This window comes from Heterocephalus glaber, unplaced genomic scaffold, assembly GCF_053883595.1.
Source record: "Heterocephalus glaber isolate CG9 unplaced genomic scaffold, H.glaber_assembly_v1.0 deba00001743, whole genome shotgun sequence".
Lineage (NCBI taxonomy): Eukaryota > Metazoa > Chordata > Mammalia > Rodentia > Bathyergidae > Heterocephalus > Heterocephalus glaber.
The window spans coordinates 2,507,099-2,524,557 of record NW_028258449.1 but is presented as its reverse complement, the minus strand read 5'-3'; the positions used below and the strand labels follow the sequence as shown (position 1 = coordinate 2,524,557).

The window sequence follows — 17,459 nt, the reverse complement described above, 5'->3', positions numbered from 1 at the left end:
TGGGCTTCATGGGCCCTGTGAGCTTCTCATGACCTGCCCCCCTCTTAAGTCCCGGGATGGATTCGCCCCTTTCCTGTCGAAGAAGAAGTCATGCCATGCAGTCAAAGAGAGTAGCAATGAACAGCATAGAGTCTGTGGCCATCTTTAAGCTGCCTGCCAGCTACTGTCAGAGTGGTGTTGAAGCGAGCGCCAAATTTAGATGTTCTTGGTTACGTAATTGGGACTGGAAGGGAAGCAAAAGGGGAATGGCTTTCTTGCTGTGTAATTTGGTGTTACTTAATTCCATCTCCATTCATCATCTCAACTTGCCCTGGTACCACGGGGCGCTGTCTTCAGGGACAGTTCCATGTCTGGCCTCAGGATTCCAAGCAGGAATCTGGCCAGGGAGTCCTCATGTCATGTTGAGGGCTACCTTCTGCCTTTTGCTAATGCTAGAAATACACAGAGGAAGGTAGAGAGCCAAGAGCAGCATTGTAATAAACAAATTTAGCTTTTTCAAGGCAAACAGCCAAGTATTATATAACCCCACTTGCAGGGCATATTTAGGGAAGTGGCCACACTGGTTTCCAGATGCAGAAACCTCCCTGGCTCTCTCGGGAGGAGCACTGGGAGAAGAATTCTCAGTGGGGACCTTTCTCATGCCTCAGGCTCCTGGCTGCAGTATATGTGGGCAAGAGAGTCACGTTTCCCGTGGATTAGGCGGTGTGGCTCTGTCCTGAGGCGAAGTGACTATCAATATTGGGTGCAGCATGAAGCATTTAAGGTTGTGTGGTCTGTCAGGGGTGACCCGAGTGAGCACTGAAGGGAGGTTGTGGGCAGATCACATGAAATCCACAAACAAGTCGGGTGTCATTGTTTCCTCTCTCAGAAAAAGAACAAAAACCTATTATGTGTGACATGTCCTAGGGGTCATCGTTATTGAAATTTGATGGTAAAGTTTTTGGGTTGGTATATTGCTTTATATCTGCATCTAGTCATTACATGGCCTCAGAAGCTTTCTTTTATACTAGAGTTAATTTTCCTTTAGCATTCCTCTGTACATTATGTTGTAGATCAACATGGAAGACTTCACTTTGGACAAGAAATTTCTTCTAAGTTATATTATCATTCAACATAAATAGCTTCCCTATCAAGATTAAACTTCCCTGGCTTAGTACTCGGTGGCATTGAACATGTAAATGTTGCTTATATTTTACTATCAACTATGAGAAGTTGTTAGAGGCTTCCAGACATTTACTGATGCAAAAACTGTCTCTTGGCTCCGTAATATTTCCAGAAACAAGGTTAGTACTGGATAGTGCTGCGTATATGTTCTATATAAATATTCAAGATATTCTGAATGGAATCCAAGCTAACATTGTTGCCACTGGTACAGTTCTTAGGTGTGAAGATTTATGGAGTTGAGCATTATTTTGAAAGTGTTTTCAGGCACTGTTAGAGAACATTCTCTCTCCTAACTTACACTCGATCCCACAGTTTGAAAAGTATTCATGAGAACAATATGATGAAATGTTAATGATGGGAATGTATCATTGAGCTTTGTTTTTTAAGGGTTCAATCACTGATGAGTCACTGTCTTTATTTTGCTTACTTCCAAGATTAAACTTAGTCATAACATACTATTTATAAAGAGTTTTGCGTGACTGAGATTAGATTGTATAATAGTAAAGAACACAACCAGATCCATGATTATGAAGACATCTGGGCAAACAATGTAAAGCTAAGAATGCTTAGAAAAATACTGGGATCTGTATACCCGAATGTCAGTAGTAATTTTCAGTATATTTGGGTGATATAGGGCCGAGGATTTAGCTCAGTGATTCTGCTGCCTGCCTTGCAAGCTCAAGGACCTGAGTTTGATCCCTGGTACCAAAAAAAAAAATAAATAAATATTTGGGTGGTGTTTTTTCCCTTTGGTGATTTTTTTCTCTTTCCACTGTAATTTTTCATCTTTGCTGAAATGAGAGCATTTGATCCTGGGCGTGTGTCAGACAGCTAGAGGAGCCCCTATGGTCACTGATGTGCATGCCTCAGTGAATTGCACGTTTTTAAATTAGGGTCATGAATGAACAGGGACAGAGTCTTGGCCATCCATTGTCCGGCTCGCTGTGCATGGTGACGTTCATCATTGCTGGGGACGTTTGCCTCTGCCATCTTGGAAGCGCTGCAGAAGGAAGTGGAACCCCAGCATGAGGCGCAGGTTCCTAACGGCCAGCGCTGCCTTCTCTCCCCTCTCAGTGTGGTGGCTTTGCTTGGTGGAGGCTGCAGCTCTTTTCAGCAGGCCGGCAGCCCGTGCGCAGTTCTGTGACTCTCAGTGACTCACTGGAACCCTCAGCCAAGCCTCCTTCCCCTTCTCTGGTCAGCTCAGGAGCCCCAGGGGCTGGGTGCAAGGGCCGTGATGCGAAGCAGTGACAGACTCGTGCTTCTGTTTCTGTCTTCCATTCTTTGTCCTGCACACCTCATTCTTTATCAGGGTTAGGTTATAGCATCGTGGAAGGAAAGACCCAGTGTACTTAACAGCAACTGATTTGTGCACCCCAGGGTCACCCAGGGCCGCTCCTGCTGTGTTTTCACCTGTCCTGCTCAGAGTTCTGCTTGAGCTTCAAACAGCAAGAGGACAGGAGTTTGCTCTCAGGGGAGAATCTGCATGGGGTAGTTGGCAGCAAACCTTCCAAAGGAGAAATCCCCTCTACACTCTGCACAGCTGTGAACAGTCTGCAGGTAATGAGGTGGCCGGAAATGAACTCAGGACCCGGTCGCACTTCCATCAGGGAAGACGGCAGGCTTTCAGCGGCCAAGTCTCGCCACACCTTGCCCCCCAGCCTCCCATTTAAGGAGACGCTTTGAACTTTCACTACCACCTTGCTGTAGAAGGCTCATGTTTTTGGCCTTATTAGAAGCACTGCTTGAGCAGAGACGTTCTCTACAGGATGCAGCAGTGCAGGTGACGACTGGGCTCTGCCTCAGGAGCTCTTGGGTGAAGCATCTCGAGAGAAAGACGGGGTTCTCTGATATTTGATGACTTTAAGTACAGGAGAATGAAGGGGTTAAAAATAAAGCCAAATAACTGGCCTTTGGTTTTTTATTAAGAGTTTATTGTGTGGAGACCGCATTTTCCTGCTGTGGCTTATTCTTTATCTTCTCACGTTCCCGCAGGTTCAGAAGAGGGCAGGACATTCACAGACCCTAGTCCTGGTCACTGAGCTGTCCGCAGAGCTGCTAGTGGTCAGGCCTGCTGAGCGAGAGTCCGGATGTGGGGAGGGGACTGTGACCCCATAGGTCACTTGCTTCCTGAGTTTTCAGGGAACCATCTTGCTCCTACCAGGACACACCGTGAGAATGCATTTGCAGTTTTATTAAGTACATTTTTAATTCCTGAAAGTTCCCATAGAAGGAGAGGGAGACCAGCGCTGCCAAAATTCTTGCTATCTGGGAATGGCCTGGTTCATTGCACCTCCTGTGGTCTCCTTGCTTCTGTAAAGATGGACATGCTGAGGAACCTACAGAGTTGCTCCTCATAGCGTCCATGCTGTGCTGACTCATGGCTCGGGATTCACAGGTGCTGAGCACCACGGGCCCTGAGGGGGTCGGCTTCGGGGCAGCAGGTGTCACATCTGTGCTCACCGTATTGAATGTCCCACGGCTAAGTTCTGGCTGGAATGAGGATGGGGCCACCTCAACAGGGAGAGGAGCGTGGTGATGTCTCAGGAGGAAAGACAGACCCTGGGTGGGGGAGCTTGGGCTCCTCTTCTCTCCGTGGAAGCATTCAGATCTGGTGGGATTCAGGCTTACATCCTCTGTGTCTCACCCACCTCAGAGCAAGATTCTGGAAGAGTTGTGTGGGTTATGGTGCTCTGATGACTTCTCAGGGTCTGTAATTTATTTTAAAGAATAAAGTAATTGAACTGGACTGGATTCACAGGGAGGCTTGGCTGCTGACTGAACTTACCCGGCATCCACCCAGGATGGTCGGTGAGTAGCTCTTCTCCATCCACATCCCATTCATTCTTTTCCTTTCCAGAGCGGAAGCTGCAATACCCTTACACAAATGGTCCTGGGAGGGTTTCTGTCCTCCTTTGGAAAAAGCTGTATTGAGTATGTATGATCGAGACACATTCGGAAAGATCTTGGTTCCCTCCAACCAACCAGCCACCCTTCATTTCTATACTCCCATGTTTAGATTCAATGTGAAGTATAAAGTATTATGATAAAATTCTCTCTTGAGTGTTTTCCTTACCGTATAGGCCAATGAACTACAAGAGTGGGGATGGAGCAGGTAAAGGTGTTGCAATCCAGGCTGGAGGGTTGTGCTTGTTCTCCGCACCTCACACATGTATTCTCAGTTTTGTTTAAGGACAGAGTAGCCTGCTGTTGTGGTCTAGACCTAAAATCGGCCCCAGAGCCTCCTGTGTTTGGAAGGTGATTGTATGGCTGCTACAGCTGGCTTCCTGTTGGGGGTGGGTCTGGTCGCAAGAGCTCACTGTTGGTGTGACTTGGAAGGGTTCGCCTCCCTCCCTGCTCCTCCCTTGGCTCACTGAGCTTCCTGACCCCCAAGAGGGGAGCAGTGCTCCTCCGCCAGGTCCTTTGCTAGCTGCTGCTTCTTTGGGGCTGCTGACCGTGCCCTGAAATGGGAGCCCAAGTAAAGCTCTGCCCTTTGAATTGTGGGTGTCAGATACTGTGTCTCAGCAACAAGAAAGGGACCGAGATACTGCCTAGATGAGAAGTGGCTATTTTAGAAGAGATTACTTTGAAGAGGGAATGAGTAAGACATGCTGTGATGAAGGGGCCCAGAGAATGCCAGTTTCTCTGCCTTAGGCTTCTGCGCCATCCGATCTCTGTGAGTGTCTCCCCGTGCCTGTGGTGGGGCCTGGGTGCCCGCTTGCCCCGGCTGCCTCTGATGAGATGGGGCTTCTTCGGGTTGAACTCTGTGGAAGGGGTTATGCTGGGAACTGGGAATTCGCATGTGAATCCCCACCCCTCTGTACCACTGTACTCCGGGTCTCTGTACACTGGACTCTGGGTCTCAGTCTGTGTTGTTGTTTTAGCAAAATACCCGCAACTGTAATTTCCCCTGAACGGAGGTTTAGTCAGGGTCCTGGAAGCTGGGAGAACACGGTGCAGTGGGGCGAGGACCTTCCTGCAGCGTGGCAGGGAGTCAGACTGGGAGGCCTAGGAAGGAGTCTTCCTCTTCTTATGAAGCCACTGATCCCAGCCGGCCGAGGGGGTCCTGGTGCTCGATCTCATTGTGTCCCGATCATCTCCAAATCCCAGTAACATGAATTTGGGGGTTAAGTTCCCAATGCTTGAAGTTTTTAGTTTAGTACTCCATTACTGCAGTGCGCATGATTACGTCCCTCGTGGAGAGTTGGTGTGCGTGCCCAACACAGCTTCATTCTTTCTTTCCCTTTCCCCCTGCTCCCTTCCCTGCCCCCTTGATCCCCTTCCCTTTTGCCAAAGGTCTGTCTCCCCATTTTCTATCGGCCATCTTTTATTTATGCTTTATTCATGTAAAAAAATGTATATTTAAGCCCATGTGTCTGATTTATTCCACTTATTATCATCTCAAGGTGCATCCATTTTCCTACAAATGACTCCTGTTTATCCTTCTTGATGGCAGAGTAGTGCTCCATTACCATCACTCCAACTTTGGCCGACACACTCGGATCACAGCACATAGGGGTCTCTGTTTCTGAGCATTTCACCCTTTTGCGTGCATGCAGAGAGCTGTTTTCAGCTTAGAGCTATTCTGGAGCTACTCCTTTGTTGCCGGCCATGAGCAAGACACTGTCCTAGGTGTTGCTGGGTTCAAAGGTGAGTGAGACATGATGTGTAGCTTCAAGCCAACATTAAGCGGGGCTGGGAGAGGGGATCTGAATGTTGAAGAAAAAGAGCATTTGAAGTCCTTCACCGTGAGTGTTAGAAGGGAAGAGAGACCTCGTTTAATGGGTGGGGGGCACTGAATTTGCTCAGGTCTGGGGCTTTGTGTCCTCCTGTCCTTCCTTTGGTGAGGCTTAAATATTTAGGAGCTCATTATTCAGGTGGAGAATCATTGATGTCGCCCTCTTCTCCTTTTGCTTTTCTTTCCTCCCCTCTTTGATCTTGGGGTCATTTCTATGACTGTCAACTCTATCGCTGGTGGGGAGGGAAGGAAGATCAGCAGGTTAACTGCAGGCCCTCAGCTATCTTTCTATGGGGCGTGAGGAAAGGGCTGTGGCATTGGGCCAAGTGATCCATTATCCCCAGCCCCGAGGCGTGGCTCAGCCCAGGGGGGATTGAGGGGCGCAGCAGGGTCTCACTGGGGTACAGTTCACACTTTCTCATCCTTTTACATATTGTCCTTAGCAATTATATCATGATTTTGTAGAGTTGAACTTTATACTTTTCTGTATATTTTTTGAGATATATATTTAAATTTTCAGGCCTAAAATATACTTCCTGGAAGAGGAAGCTGGGTTAAAATGGTTACAGCTATAGAACTTCATGCTAGGAAAAGCTTCCAGAAATCTGTAAGGCAAGTGTGACTGCACTTTGGCTGAACACATCCACCCTAATGCATCTCAGCCAGGGAGTTTATAGCAACTGCCGCTTCACGTAAGCAGTGACAGGAGAGGAGTGCCTTAAAATTAATGTGTTCAGGGTTCCTTCTCATATCTCAGGAAGAGTGGCTTGGTTGCCAGCAGTGAGCTTTTGCTTAGGGTCCCTTTAGTGGGCAGGAAGCTGCCTTCCAGGGAATTTCTTTCTGCAGCTACTTTTAAAAAGTGGCATGACCACGAGGTAGTAACCATAGGACGAGACACACGACTCGGTCCCGAGTCTGCGGCGTTTGTGACTGCAGCTTCGGTGGCAGGTGCTCATCAGTGCCAGCCCTGATCCACATCCTGACTGGTGAAGGCCACGCATCCACGGCACCTTCCTGTAACCATAGCAACCACACAGGCGCTTCCTTCTCCCTGCTTCAGAAGCACCATTAGGATGATTGATGCTATTTGAATAATGTACTTTCAGATAAGAGATGATTAGTTTAAATTCTGCCCTGGGAGTAAACATTTTTTTATTAAGGTATAGCCGACAATACATTGTATGTATTTAGGGTGTGCAGCTCGGTGACTGATACATGGGTACCTGGTGGCGTGACCTCATCAAGCTGCTTAGCATATCTGTCACCTCACAGGCTTACAACTGTGTGTGGTGAGGACACAAGAGGTCTACTCCCAGCAACTCCCAAGTCCACAGTACATTAGCATCAGCTGTCGCCACCAGGAGCATGTTAGGTCTCCCGGGCTTATTCGCCTTGTCTGACTGAGTCTCGAACCCTGTGGCCAGCGTCTCCTCCTCTCCGCCTGGCACTCAGCTCTCTGCCATCTGTGCCTGTGAGCGCTCAGGTTCAGATGTCACCCGTGAGCTCGTGCAGCAGTGCTCCTTGTGTGCCTGGCTCACTGCGTGCCGTGTCTGGCAGATGTGTTCGTGTTGCTGCAAAGGTGGGGTTGGCGTCCTCTGCAACCAAAGCAGTGTTTCTCTCTCTCTGTTTCCTCTCCCCCTCCCTCCACTGGTGCACACTTAGTGGACCCTGTGTCTCAGGCACTGTGAGGTGCCTGTGTCTGTCTGACACGCTGGCTCCACTTCCTGTGATCTAGACTGGAAGGGCGACTGCTGGCTCAGATGCTGCTTCTATTTTTACTTTTGGGAAGCCTCCGTGCTGTTTTCCACAATGGCGGTGCTGATTTCCATTCCTTCCAGCAGCACCCCAGGCTTTCCTTTCCCTGCATTCACACTGTGGGTTGGTGTGGTTGGGTTTTCCTGGGGTTGAGGTGAAGATTTGGTCCCCAGCTACTGGTTCTGCTGGGAGGGGCGGAACCCCCAGGAGGTGTGGCCTAGTGGAAGGCTGCTGGGTTACTGGGGACGCTTGAGGGAAAGTAGGACCTGGCCTCTCCTCTCCCTCTCTTTGCTTCTCGGCCATCCTGAGGTGCATAGGCCTCCTTGCACTGGGCTTCCACAGTAGTGGGCCACATTGGCACAGGCCCAGAAGGCCCAAGAACCACAGCCTGGAATCTCCAACGCTGTGAGAATAAACCTTTCCTCTTTTTAAATTGATTAGCTCAGGTATTCTGTTATAGTTGTGGAAAGCTAACACATCTTTTGTCTTTTTAATAGTAGCCATTTGAACAGGCTTAAGGAAACATCTGATATCATGGTTTATTTGCATCTCCCTGATGGTTAGGGATGTTAAGCTTTTTTTTTCTTTTCCATATACCTGTTGGCCATTTACAGTGGTACCTTGGTTTATGCATGTTTTTGTTTGCCAACAGTTTGGTTCACAGACAGAAGTATTTGGCAAAATTTTGTTTTTGTTTGCAAACTCAGTGCTGGGTGACAGACACAACTGTGGCCATCTTTCCTACATAAACACAAACATGGCTATCTTCTCTAAAATTCTAGAACAAGTTAAGTTTGTGAACGGAAGTACCACTGCGTATGAATCTTTCTTTTATTCTTTTTTCTCTTTCCTTCCTCCCTCCCCCTCTCCCTTCTTCCTTCTCTTTTTCCCTCTTTTCTTCCTAAGTACAGGGGACTGAATAGAGAACCTTCATATTGAGCTGCTGCCCATCCTTAACTCTGCTTTTTGAGATGGGGTCTAACTAAGTTACTAAGTTGCCCAGGCTGGGCTCAAACTTGCAACCTTCCTGCCTCAGCCTCCCAGAGTCCAGGTACTATAGGTGTGCACCATGATGCCTGGCTTTATATGTCTTCCTTTGAGAAATATCTATTTAGGTGTTTTTTCTCATTTTATAATTGGATTTTGTTTTGTTTTGTTTTCTTGCTATTGAGTTACCTGAGTTCTTAAGTATATTTTGGATATTACCTCTTATCAGGTGTATGGTTTGTAAATATATTCTCCTATTCCATAATTGTTTGCTTATTCTGCTGATTGTTTTCCCTACCGTTTTTGTTTGATGCAGTCCTGTTTGTCTGTTTTTGCTTTTGTTGCATATGCTTTCAGGCTCATATCTAAAAATGTCACAGCCCAGACCAGTGTCATAGAGCTTAGTCCTGATGTTTTCTGCTGGTAGTTTTATAGCTTCAGATCTGACACCTATGTCACCAAGCCATTTCAAGGTGGTTTCTGCACTTGCTGTGAGAGGAGTCCAGTTTCATTCTGCTGTGTGTGGACATCTGGTTTCCCAACATCAAGAGGCCTCCTTTCTCCAGGGCATGTGAGATTTGTTGAATGTAAATGCATGGATTATTTCTGGGCTTTCTATCTGCTCCATCGGTTTATATCTCCTACTTTATATCAGTAGCTCGACATCCTGACTACTGTTCTGCTCTAGTATATTTTGAAATCAGGAAGTGAGAGCCCTCCAGCTTTGTTCTTTTTCAAATTTGTCTTGGCTATTTGGGTCCTTTAAGGTTCCATGTGCCCTTAATCTCAGTGCTCTGGGAGGTCGAGGCAGGAAGATAACAAGTTCAAGCTTAGGCTGGGCAATCTAACAAGATCCTAGCACAGAATAAAAAGTGAAAAACTAAAAAAAAGGCTGGGGGTGTAGCTTAATGCCAAGGCTGTGGGTTCAATCCCCAGTACTGCAAAAAGAAAAAAAAAAGTTAAAAGATTCCAGGTAAGTTTTAGGAGTTTCTTCTATTTCTGTGAAAAATGTCATTAGAATTTTGCTAGGGATTTCATCGATTCTATAGATTGCTCTGAATAATAAAGGTATTTTAACAATATGAATTCTTCCAATCATGTGTATGGATATCTTTCCATTTATTTACAACTTCTTCAGTTTCTTTCATCATTGTTTTATAATTTTCATGGTACAAAGAAGTGATTTAATTTATTGGTAACAGTGTTATTTTCTTGAAGTTATCTTAAAAGACAAAATTTTGAAAGAAACATTAAACTTCACAGTTATAATGCAACATCAAATAGAAATGGATCGGCTGTTTTACAAATGGATTAAAGAATTTAGCCTATTGGTCCCAAAGAGAAAAGTCTGTAAAATAAACCCAAGGGAAAGATGAAAAGAATGCTAATTCCCTGGAGAGAGAGGGCTGACTTGTGCCTGAATCCTGGTTCTGAGGTATTTGCAGTGTTACTGGGTGGCCACAAGGTCCCAATGAGAGGAGAGTCCACCTCTCCATGTGGAATCAGACAATTATGGGTTAACTGTGTCACTGGACAACTGTGGGTTAACTGGGTAACTATGCTCTTTGTAGACTGTGCCTGAGCAGCCATGACAACTTCTGTGATCTGTCACCAAAGGAGCATAGCGGACTCAGAAAGTCCTGCCAGAGCTCTTTGCTCTCTCCTTCCACTGCTCGGCTTTGTGTAAATCCTGCTTGCTCTGTTCCCAGGGAAATTCCAATGGAATTAAGCCTCGTAGATGTAAAAAGAGGTATATAGGGAAGACAAACTTCTATTCGGGCTTTCGAGACTGACAGGAGTCACTCGCCAAGCCGCCGGCATCATGAAAAGCTGCTTTTGCTCCTATCTTTGCGTTAGAGTTATCCCTGCCAGTGCCCTCACTGTTTCCTGCCTCACCAGGGCTGGAGGTTTACAGGGAGGCCACGCCCCACCGTGCCCAGCACAACCTGTGTGGAGTGATGTCAGATAGAGCCCTGCACCTTCTAGGCGACCGCGCTTGTTCCTCACAGGTGTCCCAGGCTGGCCACCGTTATGGGTCTGTCTTTCTCTGGGGTGGTGCTTGTCCGTGTTCTCCTGAGGGAATCCTGCCTTTGTCTCTGGGTCATCAGCAGCCTATTGACCTTGCCGTGTGCTCAGAGCTCTGCCAGTCTCATTGAATGTCCTTGCGCATGTGCCTTCCCTCTGTCACCTTCCCCGTCGGCCTCCAGGGCCACTGTGTTAGCCCCAGACATCAGCACTTGTGCCTGGACTGGTGCTGTGACCGCCTATGGGGGCTGTGAAGCAGAGTGGAGGGAAGTTCCCTCAAGTCTAGACCGCAGCCCTGTGGCTCAGTGGAGATATGAGCAAGTGTAAGGAGCCGCAAGTAGGGGACAGGTGGCAGGTGGCCCAGACTTCAGTATGTCCAAGGCAGCCGCCCTCTCTTCTGACTCACAGGGTTACTCAGGAAGTCCTGATCCCGGCTACAGCTGTTCTCACAGAACCAGAATTCTGGGACGGACCAGGGCCCATTCACTCAGGCTGTTGTGAGAAAGTACTGCACATTGGGAGGCTTCAGCAACAAAAGTTTGTTTTCTCAGGACCCTGGAGCCCAGACATCCAAGGTCGAGGAGTGTCTGCTCTTCCTGGTGTGTCTGGTTCTGCTCTTTGTTCAGTCTTTCCTCTGTGGCCGCCTGTGTGGTGCCTCCCTCTTCGTAGTAGGCCTCAGTCACACTGGAGTCAGAGCCCGAGCTCCATCGAGTGGCCTCATTCTCTTCTCCAGCTATGGTGGTGTGCAGAGGGACTGGGGTCAGGACTTAGGGTACAAATTGGGGTGACACATCTCAGCCCATAGTGGGCCAAAGCACAAGTGCTGCTAACAGCATCAGTAAGCGTCACCCGATCTTCCTATGTTAAATGCTGAGGTCGCAGTTTCCAGATGGACTTATCATTTGGAAAAAGATAAAACTAGTGCGGGCAGCCTTCTTCATCAAAATGACCCAAATGGGTCAGGGCCTTCATCATAAAAAAGCCTTGGAAATACTAGTAGGAGATACGGTGAATATTTATACACATTTGGAATGCCAAAGGCTCTTCTATCAACACAAAAAAATCAGAACTTCTAAAGGAAAAGACTGATAGTGACTAAGTAAGATTTTAACATCTGACTGAGGGAGAAATCACCAAAACAAAATCAAGAGTGAAACACAAACTGGGAAAAATAATGCCAACACACATGACAGGCAGAGTGAAGCAATTACCAGTCAATTGGAGAATGACAAGCAGCCTGAAAGAAAACTACAGTGGCAGCCACTGACCGAAAATGGAAAGTAATGCCGAGCAAAGGTCCTCATTAGACTGGGCAGGATCTGAGATAGAACAGTGGTATCTTTCATTATTTCGAGGGGCGCGAAGGGGAGAGACTGACGACCACCTCTGTGGGGTCCCGGCAGGGATGCTGTCCTTCGGTTGGCCTTATCTCTTTTCTTTATTAGTAGATGTTTGTGTCCATAATGCTCACACCCCTCATATGGGCTTGGCCCGTGTGCACAGCACATCTTCACTCCTGTTCTCATCCCCTTCCCCCCGCTATCTCTTGGTCCTCTTCCCATTGGAGGAGGATCTCGCTCCCTACTTCCTTTTATCTGTCTTTTAGTTTGCTCTTCATACTTTGGGTTTCTTGTATAAGAGAAACTATGGGTGGCTCGGCTTGTGTGTCTGATTTATTTTGCTTGCCCTCGCTGCGGCCTCTGCCCAGTGCCTGGTGCCCTCTGAACCCCTGCTCTCCAGTTGCACTGGCGAGTACAGTGCCCCTGCGGAATCCTGTCCTGGACCGGGCCCTGGTGGCTCCCTGCAACTGCCTGAGGCCCCGCTGTGCCGAGATGAGACGCAGGTGCCACGGCTTCATGTCCCTCCTGTGAGCACCTCCCTTCTGAAAGAGCTGCAGTTGGCTGGCAGGGGCCATCTGGCTGGGCTCTGACACTGCTCTCTAGGACATTGCTGTGCTGCAGATCATGAGCAGGTCTCTCGAGGAAACAAAACCCAGACCCACCCTCAGGGCCTGAGGCAGAATCAGTCTGGATCGGTCTCTGGGTTCATTTGTTCAGTAAATGTTTCCTGAGTGCTTACTGTGCGTCAGACACTACTCTGAATGTTGGGCACAGTGAGGATAGAGTGGCGAGTGAATATAGGTTTTCTTTTTCTTATATTTATTCCTTTTCCGTCATTGCTTTCCCCTCCCCCTCCCACTTCCTCTTCCCCTTTGGACCTTTTCTTCCTATTTCACATTATCTGTTATACATTTTGATCCTCATTTACACTTTCAGTTTCTCATGCCAGAGACACAGATGTATTTACACATGTGTGTCCTATTTATTTCACTTAAGAGTATGGCCTCAATGTGCATCCATTTAGCTATAAATGTCTCCAGTTTCTCGTTCTTTATGGCTGAGTAGTACTCCATTTTATAAAAAAACCACATCTTCTTTATCCAGTCTCCAGTTGATGGGCATTTGGGCTATTTCTAAGATTTAGCTATTATGAACTATGCCACTTTCTATAAACATGAATATGCATATATCGCTGTGGCATGATGCTTTTAATTCTTTTGGGAAGATACCAAGAAAGGGAATAGCTGAGTCAAATGGAACTTCTAGTTTTAATTTTTTGAGAAATCTTCACACTGGTTTCCACAGTGTGCAGCACCAGTCTGCACTCCCACCAACAGTGGCAAAGGGTTCCTTTCTCCCCACAGCCCTACCGGGATTTGTTATTGATTTCTTGATAGCAGCCATTCTTTCTGGGGTGAGGTGGAATCTCAGTGTTGTTTTCATCTGCATCTCTTTTTTCTTTTGGTACCAGAGATCGAACTCGGGTCCTTGCGCGTGCATAGCAGGTGGCGAAACCACTGAGCTAAATCCCCAGCCCTGCATCTCTTGAACGACCAGTGACGTTGAACATTTTTTCATATGTTTATTTGCTGCTTTTACTTCTTTGTCTGAGAAATGTCTGTTCATTTCAGATGTCCATGTTTGGATTGGGTCTTTAAATTTGTGAGGTCTGATTTTTTAAACTTCTGTATATATTCTAGATACTAGTCCTTTGTCTGAGGAACAGCTGGTAAAAATTTTTCCCCACATTGTGGGTTGTCTCTTCATGCTGTTGGTGATTTCTCTTGCAGTGCAGAAGCTTTTTAATAAGAAGAGATCCCAGTTGTTGATTGAATATAGGTTGTTTTCATGGAGCATATGTAGGAGGAGGATGGGGACAGATAATTGAAATATAAGAACATCAGGTGGCTGCTATGTAGAAGATGAAGTCAGGTAAGCAAAAGCAGAGGAGTGGAGGTGCTCGGATGAATATATACACACACTTTATATACATGTAAAATGTATAAACATCTCCCTCCTTTCCACTCCATCTCCCTTGGCAAAAGATCTCCCTGTTTCTTGTTACTTACATTTTATTTTTCTCCTTAATATATTTATATCTCGAGTTTCTCATATAAGGGAAACCTTGCAATACTGAAGCTTGTGTGTCCGATTTATCTCACTTAAACATTATGGTCTCAAAGTACATCCATCTTCCTCCAAATGACTCAGGTTTATCTTTTTATTTTTTACTTTTTTGGGGTACTGGGGATTGAACTCGGGACCTTCCACTTGAGAGGCAGGCAGTGGAACCAATGAGGTAAATCTCTGGCCCCAGGTTTATCTTTTTATAGCACAGCAGTGCTCTGTTGTGTGTGAATACTTCATTTTCTCAACTCATCTCAAACTTGTTTTAAATATTTAAAAAAAATTATTAGACATGTTTACAGTACATAAGGATTGCATTCATCGTGCAGCGTCTCAAATCATGGAGGGCTGATCAGCCGGCATGTGGACGGCCCCTGTCTGAGTGTCGGCTGTGAGCCTGGAAACAGGTTCCCCTTGCTGCCCTGCAGGCCACGTTGGGAGTTCTGCAGGTGCCAGGCAGGATGGTCCTTGGAGAGGTGCGGGCAGGCAGAGCCCAAGTGAGCAGACAGGGCCAGTGTGTGAAGAGCAGCAGTAGTGTGAGCTGGACGAGGCAAGTGCTCCAGGCCCAGCTGCTTTCAGGCCAAGGAAAGCAGAGGCTGGTGCGCTGCAGAGGAGCAGCAGGGAGGCCCTGGGTGCTGTTGTCTGCTTCCTGAGCGGGCTTGAGAAGCTCCACTTGACCCAGTTGCTCCCCTTCTAGGCTTCTTCCTGAAACAGTGAGACATCGTATCACAGTGACCCATGCACGGCCATGTCCACAGCAGCATAACTCAGAACAGCTAAACCATGGAAGCGGCCCATGTGTCCATCAACAGATGAACGGACACAGAAAATGTGGTGTTTACACACCATGGAGCACTGCTCTGCTATAAAGAAGGGTAAACCTGAGTCATTTTTAGGGAAATGGATGCACCTTGAGACCATAATGTTAAGTGAAATAAGTCAGACACACAAGCTTAACTATTACTGGGTTTCTCTTACATGAGAAACTCAAAATACAAATATATTAAAGAGCAAATTAAAATTAAATAACAAGAAACAGGGAGATCTTTTGCAAGAGATGGAGGGGAAACAGGGAGGAGAAGGGATGTAAAAAGAATTAAGATGTGTTATGCATTTGTACCAACTCCCCTTGATTAATGTAATCATTATATAATGCAAACAAGGACTAATAAAAATAAAAATTTGAAAAATTGATCAACTGAAAAAAAAAAAAGGCAGCAGCAGAGCCCACCCCAGGAGAGTCTGGTTTAATTGGCCTGGGTGGCAGTTGGTGATTCCTAAGAGCTCCTCAGGGATTCTGCTGAGCAGCCCAGGCTGAGCTTGGCGGGCACAGGCCCCAGGCCATGGAAAGTTAATTTTTTTTCAAGTTGATGAGAAGCCTTTGGAGAGCTTTAAGCAATCGAGGGCATAATTGGGGTTAGTTCCTGGCTGCTGGTTGTGGAATGGATGTTGTAAGGAATTAAGAATTAACAAAGAGACTGTTTAGAAAATGTCTTCATTGTCCAGGTAAAGTGCTGTTGGCCTGCTTTGGGGTCAGTGGTGGGTGGTTAGGAACGGGACCCAGGATGCTGGGGTCGGATTTTGGAGGAGGGACAGAAAGAGCTCACTGACGGAATGGATCCGAAGAGGAGACAGACTCAAGGACAACTCTCAACCGGGCCAAGGGTGACCCCGTCAGCTGAGAACACTCAGATGGCGGAGACAGGTTGGAGGGAGATTGAAAGGTTTTGTTTGTGAGATGTTAACTCCAAGATGCCCTTTGGAAACAGCTGGGGAGCAGGGTGTCGAGGAGGAGCAGGGTTTGAGGGTGGATGACACATTGCTCCCCTGACAGGCCTGCTGACATAGCTGAGAGGATAGGATTGTTTTTCCTGTGGCCTTCATATCTATTTTGGAACAGCACGTGGCTTTTTAAATTGGTGAATAGCTGGGGCAGGGGCTTGCTAGAGATTTGAGTGTGCCAGCTTAAGTGGTGCTCGGTGTGTCTCTGTCAGAGGGATGGGTGTGCTCACTGGTGTGTATCAGGCCGGCTGTCACTGTGATGCACAGGTGGAAGCAGGTGTTCAGAGGACGACAGATGTCCTGGTGGCTAAAGTCTGTGTCTCAGATCATTGCAAAGGACTTACCTGCTGAAATGGGTCCATGGAAGCCAAGGAGCAGAGGGCTTGTGGGGCAACCAATGCGCATCCCTTGTATTATCCAGGGAAAAGGGACAGTAAATAGGGTCCAAGGCTCCTCTGGGCTTCTGGGTCACAGTCTCAGTGGCCCCTTTGTTCCTTCTCAGAAACGAGTCAGTCTGGTTGATTTCAGCAGAATCATGCTGGGCTTGGGACCTGATTCACAGGAAGGCTTCTTCCTTCTATGCGTGTCGGGGCCTGCAGGCGCAAAGGGACATGGCTTGGAATTGAGGGCCCAGAACTCCTTTTAAGACAGCTTGGTGCAGTGTGAAATATTCTAGCTGCTTTATCTAAGATTGGAAGATGTTAACATCTGATGACATGTGCCTTTTCTCGTGACCAAAAGTCAGAATTTGTTTCAAAAATGAGAATTTGGTTCCACAACTAGAGAGATAGAAAGCTGCTGAGAATTGTGTCCAAACTGTGTTCAGATTCCAGGCTTGGGGTGAGGTCCCCTGCCTGGCCACATTGCCCTGAGATTATGCAGAAGGAACACCTGCATCCATTTCTCCTTGTCAGCCAGTTGGGAGCCTGTCACTGTGTCCCCTGAGAAGCAAGCCCTCCCCCAGACCCAAGTCAGGACAGCCCCAGAGTGCACTCCTGAGCCTGTTTCCCGGCAGGCGGCAGACCCTGGGAAGGTCAGTCCTCACCATCCTTCCTTGTGGCCATATCCTCTCCTGCCTGTGGGCTCCCTGGTGCTGTCTCAGGAAACCCAGTGGCGCCCCCCACTCTGGGTTGTTAGCTTTATATCCAGCCTTCAGTTTTCCTGGCCCCCACTCGGTCTCTGCTGCTGCTCAGCCGGAGAGTTTGATAAGCTTGAGGCTCATCACCCATGGTTTACTCTGTGCTCAGCTTTTCCTTCACTGGAAGGAGCTAGTTGAGGATTTAAAATGCAGAGCGAGAAAGAGAGGGAGGGTTTTGTGGAAGTGACACCTAAGTACCAACAGGAGCTGCCTTCGTGTGAGTCCTAAGTGATGAGGCGCAGACTGAGCTCAGGTTGTTTCTCCACCTTATTGATCCCAGGTGAACTCCTTGGGGTCCCTGGAGTTATTCCCTGTGAACTTCGAGAGGTGGAGCTGCTGACTGAGTGCCCCAGGGTCTCTAAGTAACTTCCATGATTCTCACCCCCCAGGCTGTCAGAGGCAATTC

General features: G+C 47.4%; 1 protein-coding gene across 3 annotated transcripts in view; it reads left to right on the top strand.

Annotated features, from left to right (window-relative positions):
• Positions 1 to 17,459, top strand: part of Plcl1 (phospholipase C like 1 (inactive)) — a 282,823-nt gene that overhangs the window by 86,999 nt on the left and 178,365 nt on the right. The gene's annotated exons all lie outside the window — the stretch shown is intronic.